Below are 21,008 nucleotides of genomic sequence, written 5' to 3' on the forward strand. Positions count from 1 at the left end.
ATTAGCAGTATCTAGATCACCTGTATTAGCAGTGTCTAGATCACTGCTGTAGTAGCAGTGTCTGTATCACTGCTTGGCACATAGTCGGTACTCAGTACATATTTCAGGAAAAAAAATTGAATAAAGGGATGAATGATAAAGACCTGAGAAGGAACAATTTAGGAAATGAAAATCCAGTGTCTGTTTTGGTTATGCAGAGCATGAGATATTTTCTTAAACACGTACACGGAGATGTCAAGTAAACCGTTTGTAATACAAGTATGGAGCTCAGAGAGATCAGGACCAGAGAAATCAATTCTGGAATTATTCACATACATATAGCCATGGGACATGGTGAGATAGCTGAAACAACTGAAAGAAAATTCAGGTACTAATAACAATAATGTCATTATTTATCTGGTGCTTGAGACACGTCAGATGCTCAGCTACAAAGGCAATTCTTTTCCCTTGGCTTGTATGGAATCGCTTCTCATTTTGCTTTTTATTCCTTAAGTCACACCTTGCAAGTCATAAGGGATCATCCTTTTAAAAATAATTTGAATGGAAAACTTCCAAAATAATTAGCTTCACCCTAAAGGAAATGAAAGCTTTGACTCCTTGAGAGTATAGAAGGAACTGTAACTTTTAACGTCAAAATAAATATAATAATGGGGCTGAGTCTGCCTTTGGGGGCAGCAAAAATGGACATTAGCAGAATGTATTCGTAACTGTCCCATTCTGGGTCGGAGGCCAGAATGATGCATTAAATGAAAATTTCACTGCAAGAGGATTTTTAACACTCTTCCCACCTCAATTCTCTTCCATCCCTATGTGAAGATCTGGCTAAAAATCTCCTGTGAGTCGTATATGTTTGGCTTTCCCTTCAAAGTGCAAAACACTTTTACTGCTACTTCCCACACTTCTGAGGAGGAAGAACCCAGGGACAATTCTGACGAACTTAGGGGGGCTACTTGATCGATGTCCAAGGTCATTCAGTGAATGAAGTGAACTATGGGGGTTAAAAACTGGCTATATATGGTCTTTGTAAGTGTATTGCATCTTTTATAACAATCCAGGAAGCATATAAACTTTATATACCTTCTATGACTGCCCAACACATTTTCAGAGACGCCCAAACTCAAGTGAGTCATCTAAAGAAAAAGAAATCCCCAGGGAGGGAACTGGAAATATCTCATCCTGTTTATGTAACTGCTTCTCCCTCAGTTAGGTACCCAGTAGATCAGAGTATCCCTATGCCCATCCATGGTTCTGGAAGGTTCTGTCATCTGGGACTCATCTGGACTCAGTCCGGATATTGAACAGTGAAGTGGCGTTTTGCCAAGCGTTAGCCTCTCTAGATTTTTTTCAAACATAGAGAGACCCTCAGTTCACCTGCACCATCCCAGGTTATAGCACTCGTCCCAGGATAATTCTTATTAGTGCCCTTTATGCTACAGAAACGACCCTGAGTGGGTAATAAACTACATGGCCACGCTCCTCATGTGGGGTTCATTCGTGCTCACCCAGCTGGAGCACATTTTATCCCAACACTAAGCAAGTCTCCCCAGTCCCTGACAGGGAATTCCCCTCCCTCATAGACTTCAAAGCCTTGAATCTCTGTGATGGGGTTTTCTTTTAGGGCTGGAAAAGATTTTAATCCTCTGATAATGTGACAAGTACATATTTCCCTTGATCCAACAGAACGTTTCATTTTAACTGCCTTTCTTGAAAGGTCACATTCCCTACTACCCCCGTGGACCACCTCTGTGTTAGGACGCCTCTCTGGTTTATGTAACCTGTGTGTATTTGTAGTTTGTAGATGTGAGTCTGTGGCCCATCGTCGCTTCTCCTGTGAATAAATATTACACATATTCAGTTCCAATAAGGTGGGGTTTGTTTTCCAAACCGGTGGTTAGAGTCAACAGCCAAAGAATTAAAACAGATCTAGATGTTTAATCAGCCAATTAAAGATCAGGTTAAAACCAGAAGGCCAAGACAACTTGCAGCTGGCGTCCTGTTTGTCCTCAGAGGATGTGGATTTTGCCAGTTAGCTGTGGTACAACTGTTTCAATGAGATTCTCTGTCTGTAAGAAATGGTCAGAAAGAAGGAAACTCCCTCCCTATATATTATACACTCATTATGTACTTTCACTATTGGAAATGATTATAATGACAACATCGCTTTTATTTCTTATGTGTTTAATTTTTTAAGTTATTCATCATCACCCCTCTTAGAATATAGTAATAACACAATAGTAATAGCAATGACTAACATTTATATAATGTTTATTATGTGCCAGGAACTGCGCTAAGTACTACAAAAATACTAACATTCATACTCCCTAGAGCCCTGGGCAGTGGGTACAATAATCATCATCAATCTGCAGACACAAGGGCAGAAGCTCAGAGACGTCATGCGACCTGACACACAGTGAACAGCTGGCGGAACTGGGACAAGCCCGGGCTCCAAAGTGCACGTCAACCTCCCGGCTTTAATCCCTTGCTTACTTTACCCTGATCTCCCTCCCCAAGTTTACTTTTATTTTACAAAATAACACTGAAAATGACCACAACAATGAGCAATGAAGGTGAGTGCCTTAATTATGCCATTGTCCCTGGCAGATGACGTGCAGGACTGCAGGCTGGAACTGCCCAGCGGGCCACCTAACCCCTCATCCGTGCTCATCATGGGGGGGGGTCCCTTTCTTTTAGCTCTAAACTGTGTGTCTCCAAAATGCACAAATAACATATGAGCGATATTTGGAAAGTTGCTTTTGGGAAGAGTGTGAATGCTCTAAAATGTGCACCAAGGCATCTAGAAAATAGCATCATATTAGCTGTAAAAGCTTAAAAAATCACATCCTTCTGATATTATTATGTACTTATCTGACTTTACAGGGAGAATCAATGAAATGAAAGACAGGAAATAGAGTAGGTAAAATCCTCTTATGACATTTTCCAAAGAACTCTGAAGAGCAAATATTATAAAGGGAGAGGAGAAAGGATATTACTGGATACATCAAATTCTGGGAGCGCTTTGGGTTAGGTCTTCAAGATCTATGGGGTAAAAATGATTTAAATGAAATTGCTGATAGCGGACCTTGCTTTATAAAGTTCTAAAAATTTATTAATTTCAAAATCCATCTATCTAATTATAGCATAGATAGTATAATATATAGTATAAGTATATATTATATATAAGTATATAATATATATTATATATGGCTTAATATTATATGTTATAGCATTATACTACATATGCATATGTATAACTACACTGTACATACACATACATATATATCTATATTATGTTATATTATGTATTATTATATATGTGTATATATATACATATGTATATGATCTATACATATGTATAGTATAACTACACTATACTTATATACTTATATACTTATACTAAATGATACTTATGTATACTTATATAAATGTATAAGTATATATATAAGCATAAGTATTTAGTATAAGTATATACTTATAAGTACAAGTAGTATTTGAGGCTTTTCTCAAGCGGAGAGCTCTGTGTCTGTAGAAATGTACACGTATATGAGTGCATGGTTGGCTTGATGGGAAGAGTCTCACTTTACCCCTTTGCCGTCCTGTAAGAACAGCTGTCATCTTCCCTTCCTTTCACCACTGCTTAGTAGCACCTCGAGACTCCAATAAAACACATTGGTATACACAACACAGATTCATTCTCTGATTGAGATGAAGATGCCTTTTTCACTCTGACAATGAAATATAAAGCTCCACAGGAAACAACTGAAAATTATCAGGGCTGGAAATGCACTTTCAGAGTGACTAATTCCTTACTTTCATCGTGATGGCTGATGTGTTATATAACAGCAGTGACTTGAAAATAGCTGTTTAGAAATGGCAAATTTATTAATGCCTAAATTCACATTCCTGGAACTACAAAAATCAATGTATATATATAGTATCACAATAATGATGTTAAGGTTGCAATATCGAAGCTATATTGAAAATCCACAAAAAGAATGATAATTATAACACTGTAATTGCTATGGATTGAATTGTGTTCCCCAAACAGACATACTGAAGTCCTAAGCCCCAGAACCTATGAATGTGACCTTATTTGAAAACAGGGCCTTTGCAAATGTAATCAAGTGGAGGTCATAATAGATCCGGGTGGGCCCTGCTTCAGTGATGTGTCCTTATAAGAAAAAAGAAATTTGGACACAGACACACAGAGAGAAGATGATTATGTGGAGATTGAGGCATAAGTTGGAAGCATAATGCAGCAAGCCAAGGAACACCAAGGATTTCCGGAACCACCAGAGGCTAGATAGAGGCAAGGAAGGATCCTTCCCTGGAGACTTCAGAGACAGCATGGTTCTGCTGACATCTTGATTCTGGACTTCTAGCCTCCAGAACTCACTCTGAGACAATAAATTTCTGTTGTGTAAAAAGAAAAAAAAAATCTATATCGTAAGCCTTAGTGATTTAATTTACTCAACAGATAGATGTGTCTTTTTAAAGGACTAATGATGGCATTTTCTGTACATCAAAAGTATGAACATTTTAATTTTATTAGCAAATAAGAGTCAATATTCTTCCCCATTTTAGTAGACACACAAATTCCTTAGGAATAACTCCTGTAAATATACTCAACCTCCACTAATATTAGCTGAAAACCAGATGCAGTTCACCCTCAAAGAGGTTTGGACCAGGTGGGGAGCAGAATAGAACCAATAAGACTACTCCATCAGAACCTCCTGAATCCAAGATGGCAGCCAGAGGTCAGCCGCAGGGTACCAAATGCCCTAAAGAAACCCTTGGCATTTTCATGCATGAAACCAACCTGGGTAGGGTGTACTCACCAGTTATTTATAAATTGATCTCCCATAGACAAGCACTTTGGGAGCCTAATTTATCAATCACACAAAATAGGGCTAAAAATATAGTGCTTTTCTTATCTCCTTCAGGGTTTTGGTGAGACTGAAGTAGGATAATATAGATAAAGTGGTCTTTAAATTATAAAATTCCAAATGCTAACTATTTCTATTAGATTCAAACCAACTGGAAAAAAAAAACAACAAAACTCTCAACTTCTTTAATCTTCCCACCCCTTTAGTGAGTGTTTTTGATGACGTTGATTTTACACGAGAATTCAATAATAAAATAACAGCAACAGGACTTCCCTGGTGGTGCAGTGGTTAAGAATCTGCCTGCCAATGCAGGGGACACGGGTTCGAGCCCTGGTCCGGGAAGATCCCACATGCTGCGGAGCAACTAAGCCCGTGTGCTGCAACTACTGAGCCTGCGCTCTAGAGCCCGCGAGCCACAACTACCGAAGCCCGTGCGCCTACAGCCCGTGCTCCGCAACAAGAGAAGCCACCGAATGAGAAGCCCTCGCACCGCAATGAAGAGTAGCCCACACTCGCCACAACTAGAGAAAGCCCACGCGCAATGACAAAGACCCAACTCAGCCAAAAATAAATAAAAATTAAGATTAAAAAATAAGTTTAAAAAAGTAACAGCAACAGTAATAAAAATATTAATGATGTAGCGTTTACAAGTCCTTTCACACACATTGATTTATTTTATACCACAGTAACCCACAACTCATGGAGAAGTCCGGTGTTACCTCTATCAGCATTGTACAGTCGAGAGCACTGACATTCAATCCGTTTCTAGAAATTGCTTAAGAAGGCTCAGTAAGAACTGGAACCAAATCTCCCTGTCTTTCATCTGCCCCACACAGCCCAAATCTGCCGTGATCATTTTTAGTTACATGTCATTGGTTCAGTTGGGAGGAAAGAAACCCTTTCTCAACAATATTTGTAAGAGTCTGAACACACCATCCTGACGGTTTGTGAGTCTCAGCCATGAAAGGGATTGGGGAAGGCTTGCCTGGTGCATCTAGAACTTCCCGAGACACCTCCGTGCATCGCTTCACCCTCTTGGACCTTGTTCCTTCTGAGTTCAGGCATGAATTATCTCCACTTAGAACTTAGTGGATATTCAATAAATGTTTATTGAATAAATCTGGTATTTTGAGGGTATGGGTAATTGCAAACATTTTTATCTACGATTTTGTTATACTTGAGAAGAAAGAGAAATCACTTACAGGAAAACTGATGTATGAGGCTCATTTGTGCCTTTGAGACTAATTTTTTCATCAGCAAAGTAGGGATAATAGCACTTGATGGAGGAGGCTTTGAAAAGGGAGTGCAAAGGATTAGACGCACATTAGCACCATTGTTCTCCTCGGTCTTTTGTCTCATTATCTCAGAGTTGTTAGGTGAGTTTTTCCTTAGAAAAAAAAGAGAATGGAGTCTAAAAATTGCCAGAATGAAATCCATTCCTTTAAGTCTTGTTATGCAGAATGCAATTTTGATTCGCTTTATCTGGAGCAAAACAGCACAAACGGAAAAGGTTTTCTTTAATCATTCAATGCATCACAATGTTCCCTCAAAGAAAAAAAAGTCAGTTAATAATGTTCAAATGCAGCAATTGCACAGAAGTAAAATATGAGTCCCTTTGCTTTTTGTTCATTTAAGTAGAGCATTCAGTTCCTGAAAAACGACCTTTCTTTTCCAACTTCTACTTTGACAAGCTTCCTCAAGATGGACGGAAGCAGTAACGGAAGCAGTAATCACACAAGACCCTGTTTTCAATCTCTTTGTGCCTTTATTTTAAACAGACAGGGAATTGGAAGACATAAAGTTTACATTCGTGCAAAGGTGTACGAAGGCAGATATTTTATTTAGAGACCCATGGAAAAGAGAGGGGTGTGATTTTTAACAGAACAGAGAAAAAGAGAACATTTGACAGAAGGTCCAGGTCAGTTCTCAGAGTGGTCAGATATACACTGTTAACGTGAAAGTGCATGAAAATCCATCCTTAAAGGTGGGTGCTATGTCCTCTTTGAGAGGAGAAGAAGCATTACTTTTCTCACCTTTATTGAGGTATATGTGACAAACAGGAACTGTATATATTTAAGGTGTACAATGCGATGTTTTCATATACATATACATTGTGAAATGATCACCACAATCAAGTAAATTATAACATATCCATTGCCACACACAGTTACCATTTCCTCCCTCCCTTCCTTCCTTCCTTTTCCTTTCTCTCTCTCTCTTTCTTTCTTTTGTTCTTTTTTATGGTGAGAACACTTAAGATCTACTCTCTTAACAAATTTCAAGACTATAATACAGTATTGTTAACTACAGTCACCATCACCAGAACTTATGCATCCTGGTAATTCAATCTTTGTGCCCTTTGACCAGCATCTCCCCATTCCCCACCCCAGCCTCTGGCAACCACCACTTTACTCCCTGCTTCTATGAGTTCGGTTTTTTTAGATTCCACATATAACTGAGATCATGCAATATTTGTCCTTCTGTGTCTGACTTATCCCACTTAGAATAATGTCCTTCAGGTCCATCCACATTGTTGCAAATGGCAGGTTGCTTTCTTTTTTAAGGCTGAAATATACATACACACACACATATATATATATATCACATTTTCTCTATGCATTCATCCACTGAAGGAGCACTACTTTTATTGACCTCTGCGCAGCTGTGACTCCATGCCTGCCCATGCTAGAGAGACTAAACTTTTTTTTTTAATATCTTTATTGGAGTATAATTGCTTTACAATGTTGTGTTAGTTTCTCCTGTATAACAAAGTGAGTCAGCCATATGCACACACATATCCCCATATCCCCTCCCTCTTGCGCCTCCCTCCCACCCTCCCTACCCCACCCCTCTAGGTCATCACAAAGCATCGTGCTGATCTCCCTGTGCTATGCAGCAGTAAAGGGAAAGAAACTCTATTTACAACATAAAGTCTGGGTCCCAATTCTACTTCTACCAATTACTAACTGCGTGGACTTGGCCATAAGTGACTCCCCCATTGGAATGGGGTCAGCTAAGAAGGTTATTAAAATCATTACAGGAGAAATACAAATAAAGTTCTTAGAGCAGGACACCACAGATAGTGAGTTCTCGGCAGGGTGGGGCGTAGGGTGAGGCGAGTGACCATTCTTTATCTGATTGCTGAATTTTTTGGCCTCCTTTCAAACTCTGTGCCTGAGGCAGTTGCCTCACTATCTTCATCCTAGTGCCAGCCCTGGTGTTAGTTGTCATTATTATGATGGCGATAATGATGATGAAGTTTCTCTCGCACCTCATGGTATCCCAGCATCTAAGACAGACCCCGCAGCAGGTGCTTAGTAGTTTGAGAAGGAAGACGAGGATGGTAGCACCCAGCTTTTTATTTTTTAAAAATATATAACATTTAAAAACCAATTTAGCTGGTTTTCCTAATTCTATCTAAGTGACCTTGAGAGAATAAGATTTTGTCATTCATTCATCAGTTCTATATTTTATAAACTTTAAGATGGAGGTAAGTTTTTTTAAATTCCAAATTATATAAAAACTAAATAATAATCAGATTTTGGTTTGGGGATATATGGAACACAGATCATTCTCAGAATATTATATACATTCTTAATTTGGTTAATTAATATAGCTTTGAAATGGCAGATAGTAAAAAGAAGATACACTCTATAAAAAATTTTTATAAATACTATAATGTGTGTATGTTAATATTAAAGGTTCACATTTCTTGTTATTCCTTAATTGCATTATGAAGAGCAGAATATTAGCTAAAAAGAGGTGGGAAGTTTTCTATTAGAAATATAAATTTCTCCAGAAAAAAACACATCATTTACTTTTTTAGCATCTGTTTTAACTTTTTGCAAAGAAAGCAGTTTAGACATAGAAAGGGCGTAGAAAAGAACTTGCCTAGCAGATTGCAAGTTACTGCAGGCGTAAAAAGTATACGGGAAAAGGTGTGTTTTCTGTTCCTATTTTTGATCCCTATGCCATCTGAGCTGACTTTCTTCAGCAAAGATTCTTAATTTATTTTATTTTATTTTATTTTTTATATTTATTTTTGGCTGTGTTGGGTCTTCGTTTCTGTGCGAGGGCTTTCTCCAGTTGCGGCAAGTGGGGGTCACTCTTCATCGCGGTGCGTGGGCCTCTCACTATCGCGGCCTCTCTTGTTGCGGAGCACAGGCTCCAGACGCGCAGGCTCAGTAGTTGTGGCTCACGGGCCTAGTTGCTCCACGGCATGTGGGATCTTCCCAGACCAGGGCTCGAACCCGTGTCCCCTGCATTGGCAGGCAGATTCCCAACCACTGCGCCACCAGGGAAGCCCCTTCAGCAAAGATTCTTGATGCCTATTTGAATTTTAAATAAAATGAAGTTTCCTCTTGCTATTCTTTTCACTCCTCCCATGCCAGTAAACACCCCAAGTAATAATCAAAACTATCTCCTAATTGGAAGGATCTAATTTGTAATAAAACCTGTGAGAAAGGTTGTGCAGAGTAAAGACAGTGCAAAACAAAAATGAGCCTTCTTCAAAAGATATAAGCTAAAGATTTAAACACATTTAAACAATTTCGTTAAACGTGGGCCACAAAAATGCCATTAAACTTGGTCTATGACAAACTGGCATGTCTTCAGAAAATGAGGATGCAATTCTCATTACAAGTACAAACAAGACAAATACAGGCCAGCACTTCCTATTGGAACACTAGATGGTTTTTATTGTTCATTATTTATTCACAGTAAGCAGGGGATGGAGAGGCAGCTGACCTCACCTTGGACCTCAGACAGCTTGAAATGTTAGGGAAGTGTTATGGTTTCATTAACAAGGGATAAAGAAGTACAGATTATTTCCACTCCTAATACACAGAAAGCAAAAGATCAAAAGCGTAGAAGTATAAAAGTAAAAGGAGTTAAAACCCTATAGCTTTTTTTCATGATGCCTAAGGTCAAGCCATTTAAATAAAAAAAAACACTCCCTCTTGATCCCCTTCCAATCTATTTTATAGACGCTATTTCTCCATGTATGTCTGAGTGTGGTAGAGTGGGTTCCTAGCGCTGGGCTTACTTAGAAGAAATGGCTCTGGGCCAAGAACAGAGGAACTTCTCAAAATGAATAAATCCAAATTCCTTTACCAGGGCACCAATCATTCTAGCTCTTTCTCATATCATCTTAGTAGAACTTTCATGGAACATTTGATTTCAAACATGAGGGAATTTTAACCATCCATTTTTTTAAACATCTTTTTTTTTTTAATAGAACATGATATTTAATAGAACTTTTTTAGATTTTACATTTTACAAATTTATAGACAACTAAATTACTTTTCTTATTTTTAAAGCTATATTTAGGTAGGCTGATGTTTCATCAGAAATGTGTTCAAATTATACCACCGTTACCTCTGGAGAGCAATGCAGCGTGAAGGATATTAAGTACAACCCTCACCTCTAACCCAGAGCTGAGGTGCACGTAACAGAAAATACTAAGACCGGTGAAAGGTACAGATATTTCCCGTGCCTTCCTGCCCCAACACGGACACAGCCTCGCCCATCGTCCACAGCCCCCACCAGAGTGGGCATTACTTGCAACTGATGAACCTACATCGACACATCATTTGCCCAAAGTCCATTGTTTACATTACAGTTCACACTTGGTGTTGGACATTCTATAGGTTTGGACAAAATATAATGGCATGTATTCACCATTATAGTATCATACAGAGTAGTTTTATTGCCTTAAAAAGTCTCTGTGCTCTACCCATTCATCCTAGCAACCCCTGGCATCCTCTGATCTTTTTACTGTCTCCAGAGTTTTGCCTTTTCCAGAATGTCATATATTTGGAATTGTACGGTATGTAGCCTTTCCGGATTGGCTTCTTTCACTTAGTAATTTGCATTTAATGTTCCTCCATGTCTTTTCATGGCTGGATAGCTCATTTCTTTTCAGTGATGAATAATATTCCATTGCCTGGATGTACCACAGTTTATGTATCTATCCACCTACTGAAGGACATCTTGGTTGCTTCCAAGTTTTGGCAATTTTGAATACAGCTGCTATAAACATCCATGTGCAGGCTTTTATGCGACATAAGTTTTCAGCTCCTTTGCGTAAATACCAAGGAGCATGATTGCTGGATCCTATGGTAAGAGTGTGTTTAGTTTTGTAGGAAACCATCAAAGTATCTTCCAAAGTAGCTGCACCATCTCGCGTGCCCGCCAACAATAAATGAGAGCTTCTCCTGCTTCATATCCTTACTAGCATTTAGTGCTCTGGACTGGCGACATTCTAATAGGTGTGTTGTGATATCTCATTGTTGTTTTTATTTGAATTTCCCTAATGACATATGATGCGGAGCATCTTTTCATATGCTTATTTGCCATCTGTATATCTTCTCTGGTGAGGTGTCTGCTAAGATCTCTGGCGCATTTTTTTAATCAGGTTGTTTGCTTTCTCATTGTTGCGTTTTAAGAGTTCCTTGTATATTTTGGATGACAGTCCTTTATCAGATATGCTATTGCTCCAATAAATTGCTTTCATTGCTGACCCAGTGGCCTTATGGATGAAACTTTGGCAGCTTAGTGTGTTGGCTTGCAGCAAGGGTAAAGCTTCAGACCCTGCACAGTTCTTGACAACAGCTACTTTGAAAAAATTTTTGCAGTATCTCTAAAGCTAAATATAACCCGCCAATTCCACTCTGGGGGATGTAGTCAACTAAAACGAACCCTTCTGTCCACCAAAGGACATACACAAAAATGCTCGTGGTGACATCACTCAAAATATTCCAAACCATAAGCAGTCAAAATGTCTACCAACATAGAATAAATATGTTGTGGCATATTCATACAATAAAATACCACACAACAAGGAAAAGAAATAAACTGCTGATATGTATAAGAATACAGATGTATTTCACAGACAGAATATGAGTAAAAGAAACAAAAGAGAAAATAATCTATGATTCCAATTACATAAAATTTTAAATAATGTAAAACTAATACGTGAGGATAGTGTTTGGTGTTGGTGGTGGGTACCGATTGGGACAGCATTAGAGCTGTCCAGACGACGGGAAACGCTCTGTGCTTTACCTGAGTGTAGGCTGCACGGATGCAGACATATGTAAAATGTCACGTAACCATTGAGTTTAATACGTGTGCTAATTGTAGTCATAACTCAATTTTTAAAAAAATCTAAAATGGAAAATAAAGGAATGGAAACACAAATCATACCCTTGATACCCTTTCTCACCTGTCCAAAGTTTACATAATTTGACCACCTGCTACTGACAAGCCTATGAGGAAAGAGATGTTCCCACACATCCCGAGAGAAGCGCAGAATGAGTCAACAGCTGTGAAGGTGAATTGGCAATGTCCATCATAATTACAAATGCAAGTGCCTTTCCCTTTCACCCAGGCACCCCACTTCTGGGAATTTATCACACATGAAATGATGTGTGGATAAGGTCATTTATTGCCGCATTGTTAGTAATAACTAGAAAAAGACTGGGGACGCCCCAAATGCCCATCTAAGAGGAAAATAGTTAAACACACCCAGATAGCTCAACAGAATGGAATACTATTCAACTGAAAAAGAGGGTGAAAAGCTCCCTGTGTATTCCCTGCAGGAGAAATAGTCAAGTGAGGAAAGCAAGGCTCCAAGCAGAATATATGAACATGTTACTTATATCTAAGAAAGAGAAAATAAGAATGTATATTTCCCATTGTTTTATTTGCAGAGAGAAACATAGAATCACATGTAAGAACTGATTGCCTGCATGGAGAGAGGAGGGTAAAGGGGGCAGAGGTGAGAACAAGACCACTCAGTATGCGTTTTATAACATTATCCTGATCTTCAAACCACGTGACTGTGTTACCTATTCAAATAACTATGTGACATTTCTAAATGGTGCTGGCTCAGATAGTGCCCTCTCTCATACCATACCCCCCAAAATCAAACTTGTAGAAAGCAAACTTTAAACGTTGATAGGAAATATAGAACATTTTTATAACATCAGAGCAAGGAAGGATTTCTTTAAAACATATAGAAACAAATCAAACATGAAGGAAAATACTGCATTAAATTTAAAACATATATAGAAAAAAGACAACATAAATAAATTGAAAAGAAAACCACAGACTGCTGCGAGATGATATTTGCCATGTGAATACTGTAAACCACAAAGTGTTTTTATAGAGAGCCCATAAAAAGCTCCGTTAAACCAATAAGACATAAACCAATAACCCAAGAGAAAAACATGCAAAAATATGAGCAAGCAATTCAGAAGGAAAGAAACTTGAATGACCAATAAACATAAGGAGAAAAAAGATAAGGGTGGAAATAACTCAGGAAATGCAAGCTAAAACAAAAATGAGACACATAAGACACTTGTCAGATAGGTAAACATTTTAAATATAAGTACAAATGTTGATTAGGACGTAGGAAATGTAATCCTTATTCTTTGAAAAAATAATACCAACAGTTTGGGGCAACTTGATATATCTGGCAAAGTTCAAGTTGCACGTAACTTCTGGCCCAGCAATTCCATGTCTAAGGGTCTAACCGGGAGGAATTCTCACACGTGTGCATAGAGAGACCCCCTCCTTCCAAAAAGTAAAAACAACTACAGCTCAGTAGGGGAATGAATAAATGAACCACAGTTTATCCATTCAATGAAACACTGCACAGTGGTTAAATCAATGTACTGTAACTACACGTATCGACGTGGATTCATCTTAAAGACACTTTGGGATCAGAAAAGAAATTGTAAGTTGCAAAAGGTTATGTACAACAAGGTGCCATTTGCATGAAAATTCAAACACACAAGTTTACATGAAATGTATGTGGGCACATAAATACGTGACAAATTTAGCAAGTTCGAAGTAGGCTTGACGCAAATGAACTTAAAAATAGTAGGTGCTCTTGAAGGAAAGTCATCTAATGCAGCAATCTGGTCGCCCGTCGACAACTGTGTATGAAGGACTCACTATGTGCCAGAGACATAGGTGTGAGGGATGCCGTGAGAACAAGGCAAATTCACGAAGTTTACAGTCTGGGGCAGGGGATGTGAGCGAGACAGACGACAGCCCATAAGTATGCAATGATCTCTATTGTATAGGAGCACGGGGGAGGGAACCACGGCCGAGGGCGGCTGTTCCATCTGGTGTCCTGGCATCAGCAGTTGGGAGCCGCATGGAAAGTGCACTACGCTGACGGGCAGAGCTTCTACACGGTGTGGTCTCCAGAGCTAACGAGCGAAGCTTCACTACCGAGCCTCCTCTCCCCCCACCAGCAGAAATCACACCCTCCGGCCCGTGCTCATGACCCCTGTAGACCCCTGACGGAAGCACGCGAAGCCCATCTGTAAAAGCGCCTTTGTTTTACTTTCACATCACGGAGAAGAGGGCTGCGTAACCAGCATAATGTCTCACGTGTCGTACATGCCCCGGTTTCCGGTTCAGCATCTTTGGACCAGATACATCATCTCTGTGCACTGTCTTCTCCTCTAGGGAACAGGACCTGCTCACAGGGCTGCTGTCAGGATGCCTGTGCCTAAAGCTCTCAGCACATCACAGAAAAGCAGGAAAGAAAAAGGCTGTTCCTATTCTGGAGTTTTGCTCTAATAAAATTACCTCCACGTGGGAAGGGAAGTAAGTTGGAGCAGAATCGCCAGGAATGGGCTCTACAGAGCTTGGATTTCTTCTCGGCTCCCACACCTGCTCCAGATGGCCAGCCCCACGGCTGGGGAAGAGTTTGAAATCTCAGCGCAAGCCACGTCTGCCCTCGCCTTGGTCCTCAGACGTTTCTGGAGGTTGGCATTAAAGACTCTGAGTGTTGCTGTTTAAAAGTCAAAGCACTTCTCAGGATCCCTCCTGGCTGGAGCCGCTATTTCAGATCTCTTAAAACCAGCAAATTTAGCAACCCTGGGAAGCAGCCCCAGGTTAACTACTTGCTTTGGGCAGATGCATCAAAAATGAATCCAGGGCAGCCTTTGCCTGCTGTTCGTGGGACGCGAGTGGTGAAATGTGACCACAGTGTGAGGTTGTGATCAACACCCAACAGAGGGAAGAGTCCCCTGGGACCACGAGCCAAGGTGATGCTGTTTGTAGCCAAGAATCAAGAGGAAATCTTTCCCATCCTATTGTCAAGTCACAATGTGCATTTTAAAATATGTACTTTCCTTGAACCCAGCACAGCTGCCCAGCAAATCGTGCTTTGGTTGCATACTGTCTGTGGACTTCCACATGCCTCAGAATTTCTGATTCTGCAGAACGCTGATTCAGTCCATTCTTTCCCAGGATGTTGTCAGAGTTCCTTGAAAATCGTCGTTTCCTGACTAACTGATGTAAAAATAAAACTTGGCAAACGTAAAATATGGCAAAGAAGACATTGGAAATGTGTCTGCAACAGATTTGCACTCCTGTTCCAACTTGGGCAGGTCCTGTTCCAGTGGGGCTGCTGGGTATATTCTGTGTCCAAGGTGACGCATCCTATTTCACTAGAAGAATGGCCAAGTCATGGTGGGTTCTGGTTGCAATGACCCTTTGGATTACAAGAAAGATTTCCACGAGTGTTACTCTCAGGAGAAAGCTGCAACAAACAGTAGAGGGGGCTTTGGATTCAAACTTAGGGTTCTGAAACATCAGAACTGAACCTCTGGAGCAAAGAAGGAGGGTAGCCTGGCAAAGACAGCAGTGAGGGGAGAGACACAGGACACTTGGGGACAGCAAGTGCTTGTTAGGGAGGCACAGGCCTGGGCTGGTCACTGAGTGTGGCCCCTCACACACCTGTCCTCGCATACCTGCCCCTCACACACCTGCCCTCACACACCTGCCCCTCACACACCTGTCCTCACACACCTGCCCTCACACACCTGCCCCTCACACACCTGTCCTCACACACCTGCCCCTCACACACCTGTCCTCACGCACCTGTCCTCACACACCTGTCCTCACACACCTGTCCTCACATACCTGCCCCTCACACACCTGCCCTCACACACCTGCCCCTCACACACCTGCCCTCACACACCTGCCCCTCACACACCTGCCCCTCACACACCTGTCCTCACATACCTGGAGAACTTGCCCTGAGCTCTCGATTGGGAAGGGCAGTACAACGGAAATGCAGGCTCAGTCTCCTTTGCAAGAACATGAAAATCAACATCAGGGAGAAGGGGGGAGCTGGGGAAGGAGTTGCAGAAAGACCCCCTGGGCCATTCAAATCTGCCACTTTGTCCTCAATAGATCCCGGGGTACCAACCAGCAAATGCCAGCCTGGGAGTTCCCAGAGACGGGCGAGTTGGAAGCCAGACCCTCAGGCAGCAGCTGGAAAAGTCAGGTCCCCGGTCGGGTAGCCCAGCTCCTTCCAGGGAGCAGCGGAGGGCGGGCTGATGCAGCTACAAGACAGAGCCAAGGATTGCCAGCAACCGCCAGAAGCCACGAGGGTCAAGGAACAGATTCCCAAGAAGGAACCAACCCTGCTGACACCATGATTTCGGACTTCAGCCTCCAGACTGCGAGAGAATAAATTTCTGTCATCTTAAGCCACCCGGTGTGTGATAATTTGTCACGGCAGCCCCAGCAAACAAATACAACATCATTTAAGTTTTTCCCCAAATTCATAAATTATAGGGTCTGGGAAGCAGTGGTTAATTCAATCATCACTTAGGTGAACTCAGTGCGCATAATTGTCACCAACCGTTTTTGTCAATTGTTTTACCTGTACCCTTCATAATTCCCATCTCTGACCCAGCTGTCTCTATGACCCTGGACATGCCACTTCCCTGACAGCGGTGGCTGTGACACAGAGCAGCAAGGATGATGGGGTAGAAGGACAAACGGGGTCAGTTCAGATGCCTCTAAATGCTGGCTCCAAACAATGATGGCCTTTTCGTCGTCTCTTCTTTTCTCTCTCTTTCTTCTTTCTTTCTTTCCATTCCTTCCCTACTTCCCCCTTCCCTCCCTCCCTCCTTCCTTCCTTTTTTCCCTCCCTCCCTCCCTTCTTCCTTCCTTCCCTCTCTCCCTCCCCCCTTCCTTTCTTCCCTCCCTCCCTCCTTCCTTCCTTCCTGCCTCTCTTTCACTCCTTCTTCAACAAATACTCCTCAACCGCTGACCAGGGGCCTGGCACGATGCTAGATGCTAAGTGTGGGGTGATGAACGCAATGGGCTCATCCTACCCTCAAGCAGCTTGCCCTTGGGAGATCTTCTAAGCAGCGTCTTAGTCTATTAGGCTGGGCCTGGAGCCCCAGAGGAAGTCATTTTGTCTTTATTTCCAAAACAGAAGAGAAAGCACCTACATCATAGTTCTTCTGCCAACAGAAAATAGCTGTCAGTTGATATCTTTTTCTTAAGGCAGCTTCTTTTTAAAAGAAGGCAGGTGAAGAAATATTCAGATCGATAGCAACGGAGTAGCGTGGATCAGTAAACAAGCTCTCCATGGCGGCGGTGGGCGTGGCTGCTTCGAGTCGCCAGAACCTCAAGCGCTCGCTTTACCTGGAGCGGGGTACCGGCCACAGGAGATTCGAGACAGACCGGGAAATAGTTTACATCCAGGAAATAGTTTACGAGACAGACCAGGAAATAGTTTACAAGAAAGCCACTGCTTATACAGAAGGAAGAATTCCATCAAATTATGCTTTTCTGTACTCGAAATGTCCTTGGAGACACAATAAACAAATGAGAAAGAAAACACATGAGAACATTCACTGGAGAAAACCAAAAACAAGTACAATCTAGTTCGTAGGAGGTTCACTGACTTGGGTTAACTGAAAAGCTGGTATTAATTAGTGAAGGGCTGAAACGGAGAACCGACCTGAGAATACTTTCATTAACGTTCCCTGGGAAGCACGCACTGACCTGCAGCTGCCAATAGCCTACAGGGATGGTAAGCAATGCACCGAGAGAATTGGGAGGATCTGGGGGAGTCTGCCTGACTCTGGACTTCTCAGACGGAGAAGCAGCGCTTGGAGAGTCTGGCCGTATCTATGCGAGAAGGAGGAAGCGCCCAGAGCCCAGCGCTGGCACCGGGGGAGCCCCGCAGCAGGGCCCGGGCAGCCAGGGCCCCTGAGACTGCGTGAGGCTCAGCAGCCCACAAGCGCCCTGAGTGCAGGTGGGGAAGCCAGTTGCCCTGGGTGCCAATCCCAGTTTGCTTCTCAGCAGCTGCAGATAAACTGGGGCAAGTCATTCAACTGCTCTTTGCCTCCGTCTCCTCCTCGGTCAGATGGCAAAATGGTAGCACCCTGTCCCGTGGGGCTGCCGTGAGGCGCGCAGGGAGTGTGGAGTGAGGCTGGCCCTTCCGCCCCACACTGGCTACCGTCACCACGGCCTCCACGAGGCCTCTGTAGCTGAGGCTGGACAAGGACATCCCCGCCGACCTATCGTCCACGCACCCCCCCCCCAACCCAAGTGCAATCCTAAAGCCTCTGCCACAGAACTGGACTTTCCCCTGGTCCAGGCTCACCCAGGGGTTACCCCAACTGCGGCAAAGGGGCCACTGTGCACAAGCTGCCCCCGTGCCAGGCCCTTGAGAGAGTGCCATGTCACTCTGCTGGTGGCGGGTCAGGCTGGCAGCAGTGGCAGCGTCTAAATCAGCCATGGTGGCAGCTTGTGCCCGGCCTTTGTGCCCATCGCCACTCATGGGCCTGCTCCCAAGCACTGGAGCTGTGGACAGAGGGACACCCAAAGGACAGTCCCCGTCTCTGACAGGTGCCACAATGCCTCCAACGTTGTGATCTCAGGTGGCATCGGCATCACCTGAGATGCTCCGGTGTGTTCCCACTGCCAGAAGACCATTCACGTGCCTCTTCCCCCACTTACATGTGTCCCGTCTTCCTCGTCCAGGCCCCTCCCCTGCAGACAAGCCATTGACACAGGTCAAAAACCCGCACACACAACCGTCCCACGAGCATGTCTCTCCCTTCCCAGTGAGCGACGGGGCTCCCCTTCCTGCCGGCCAGGAGGATCCCCTTCCTCACTCTCCTCCGAGCTCCCCTGAGTGAGGCTGCAGTGGGCCTGATCCACTCTCTTCCAGGACCGAGTACAGAGCCAACTGTCTGGGAACCAGGCCCAGGTCTCTCTGCCTCCGTCAGTGGGTCATGGGAGGCCCCGAGGCCACAGCTGTAGGCTGAGATGCTGGTGTTACAGAGTCTGCGCTGTAAATGACAATGTAAATGACAATACTCTAGACCCGTCCGAGAGCGAGCGATCTCCAATGAACTGTCGTCAGTGCAGGATCTGATGCTCCCTGCCCGGCCCCAGGGCCCGAGGGACCTGATACCGCCCAGGCCCTGATGGGCCGATGCAGCCACGCCCTCAGCCGGCGGCACGTGCTTTCCCAGCCGGGAGCCGCTCTCTGCTGCAGAAGGCCTTGCTCCAGATCTCCGGGGTCTGCACTGCCTCTCCTGTTGGGGGCTCTCCAGACCTCTCCCCAGCACCTCTGTCCACCACGGATGCTTCCAGAACCATCGGACTTGCTGGCTCACACTCTGTGATCAACAGAGCAGCTTGCGATGCGGCTGGACCTGCAGCAAAGCTCAATTTTGTTCCGAGAAACCCTCAGAACTGGGAGCATCTGAGTCACCAGATAAATGGGTTGAAGCGACACTTTGCTTCCAAATGCCAGAGAGTCTTCCCAAGCCACATGCCTCTTTCTTAGTCATCTGGAAGGTGAACACGATCACTGGCTATTGATCCCAAAGAGGTTAAGACAACACGCCTCAGGCACTGGCACCTGAACCTTCACAGCTTCAGCCACTGCCTCACCAAGGGGCGCACCTCCCACCTTCCGGCCTTTGTGTCTTCTTGTACTTTTCCAAGATTCTTCAAAGCGCCCGTGTTTGACCCTCCAGCAGGCTTCCCTTACTGCTTTATTAAAGGGAGTGTCCTCTGGGCTCCCCAAGGAACACGACTGTGGTGACAGATCTCCTGCTCTCACACAGCAAACACATCCCACACCTCTTCTGCCCGGAGCCTTCCTTCTGATCCCATCTCAGTATGATACCAAGGGGCTCAGGGATCCCTAGGTCACACCTGTAGTGCATCATGTGTGTCGGTCGCCAAGGGCCCTGCCCTGGTGTCCCTGCAAGGATGCTGAATCACCAGTCAAGGGAGAAGGTTTTCATGACCACAGTTCTCTCCCACTCTGCCTGATTTTCTGCCCTCAGTGGCACAGCACTTTCAACCTCCCCTCCCAGGTCCCCTGGGTCCTTGCCAGTATGCGTGGCCTTTCCATGCTTTGTCCTCCTGGTACAGGGACTTAGGTCCCCGCCACTGTGCTCTGGATACTGGACTGTTGGCAAGGTGGGGAGGTGGGGCCAATGTGGAGGAAGCCAAGTGCCACACACAGAACCTCCAAGTGACTGGAGGACGCCCTTGCCTACGAGGGAATGCAGCTGTTCCCGGCAGGACAGAGGCTTCTGGAGACTGCAGGGCTTTAGGACTGTCACCTACACATGGATCTCCATCCCAGGTCTCAGAGCAACATTTTTTTCCATCAGGACCCTAATTTTGGCCTGGGGATGAAGTCAGTCTCCTTTGTAGCTCTGCCATGTTTATCGTTAAATCCTGGGTCTGGTTTTCAGCACAGTCTGCTCTGCAGCCCAGGTGACAAAGATCCCTAGCGGTTCTTAATTTTGGCTGAACATGGGGAGCTTTCAAAAGCTGCTGCTTGGGTCCCCCTTCTAGAAACTGTGAATGAATCGGTCTCGGACAGTGCCTGGACCACAGATTATGTGAGTCTGGAGTGAAACCAAAGCTGAGAACAAATGTGTTAAAAAAAAAAAAAAAAAAGGCTGCCTGGGAAGCCTCCACGGTTCCCAGCGAGCCTTCAGTTGGCAGTTACCTCACCTGAGCCCATCACTGTCGTCCAGGCTTCTCAAGAGCCGCTGACCTAAGCAAGGCAGCTCCACCATCCTTGAGTTACCACTGCCCCACGCACTCACGTAACCAACGCTTGCATCCCACTGGTAGCTTAGCCCAGCTGCACTTTGAGTCACTGGGCCACCCCTGCACACCAGGGCTCCTACACCCCATTTACACAGTCCTCCCGGTACACGATCCGGCTCTAGAACACCATCCTAAAGACCACTTTCCCCTTGTCATTTTCCAGAAAGCAGAGCCGGAGATCAACCCCAGTGCAGGAACTGTTTGGAGACA

This window comes from Balaenoptera musculus, chromosome 14, assembly GCF_009873245.2.
Source record: "Balaenoptera musculus isolate JJ_BM4_2016_0621 chromosome 14, mBalMus1.pri.v3, whole genome shotgun sequence".
Lineage (NCBI taxonomy): Eukaryota > Metazoa > Chordata > Mammalia > Artiodactyla > Balaenopteridae > Balaenoptera > Balaenoptera musculus.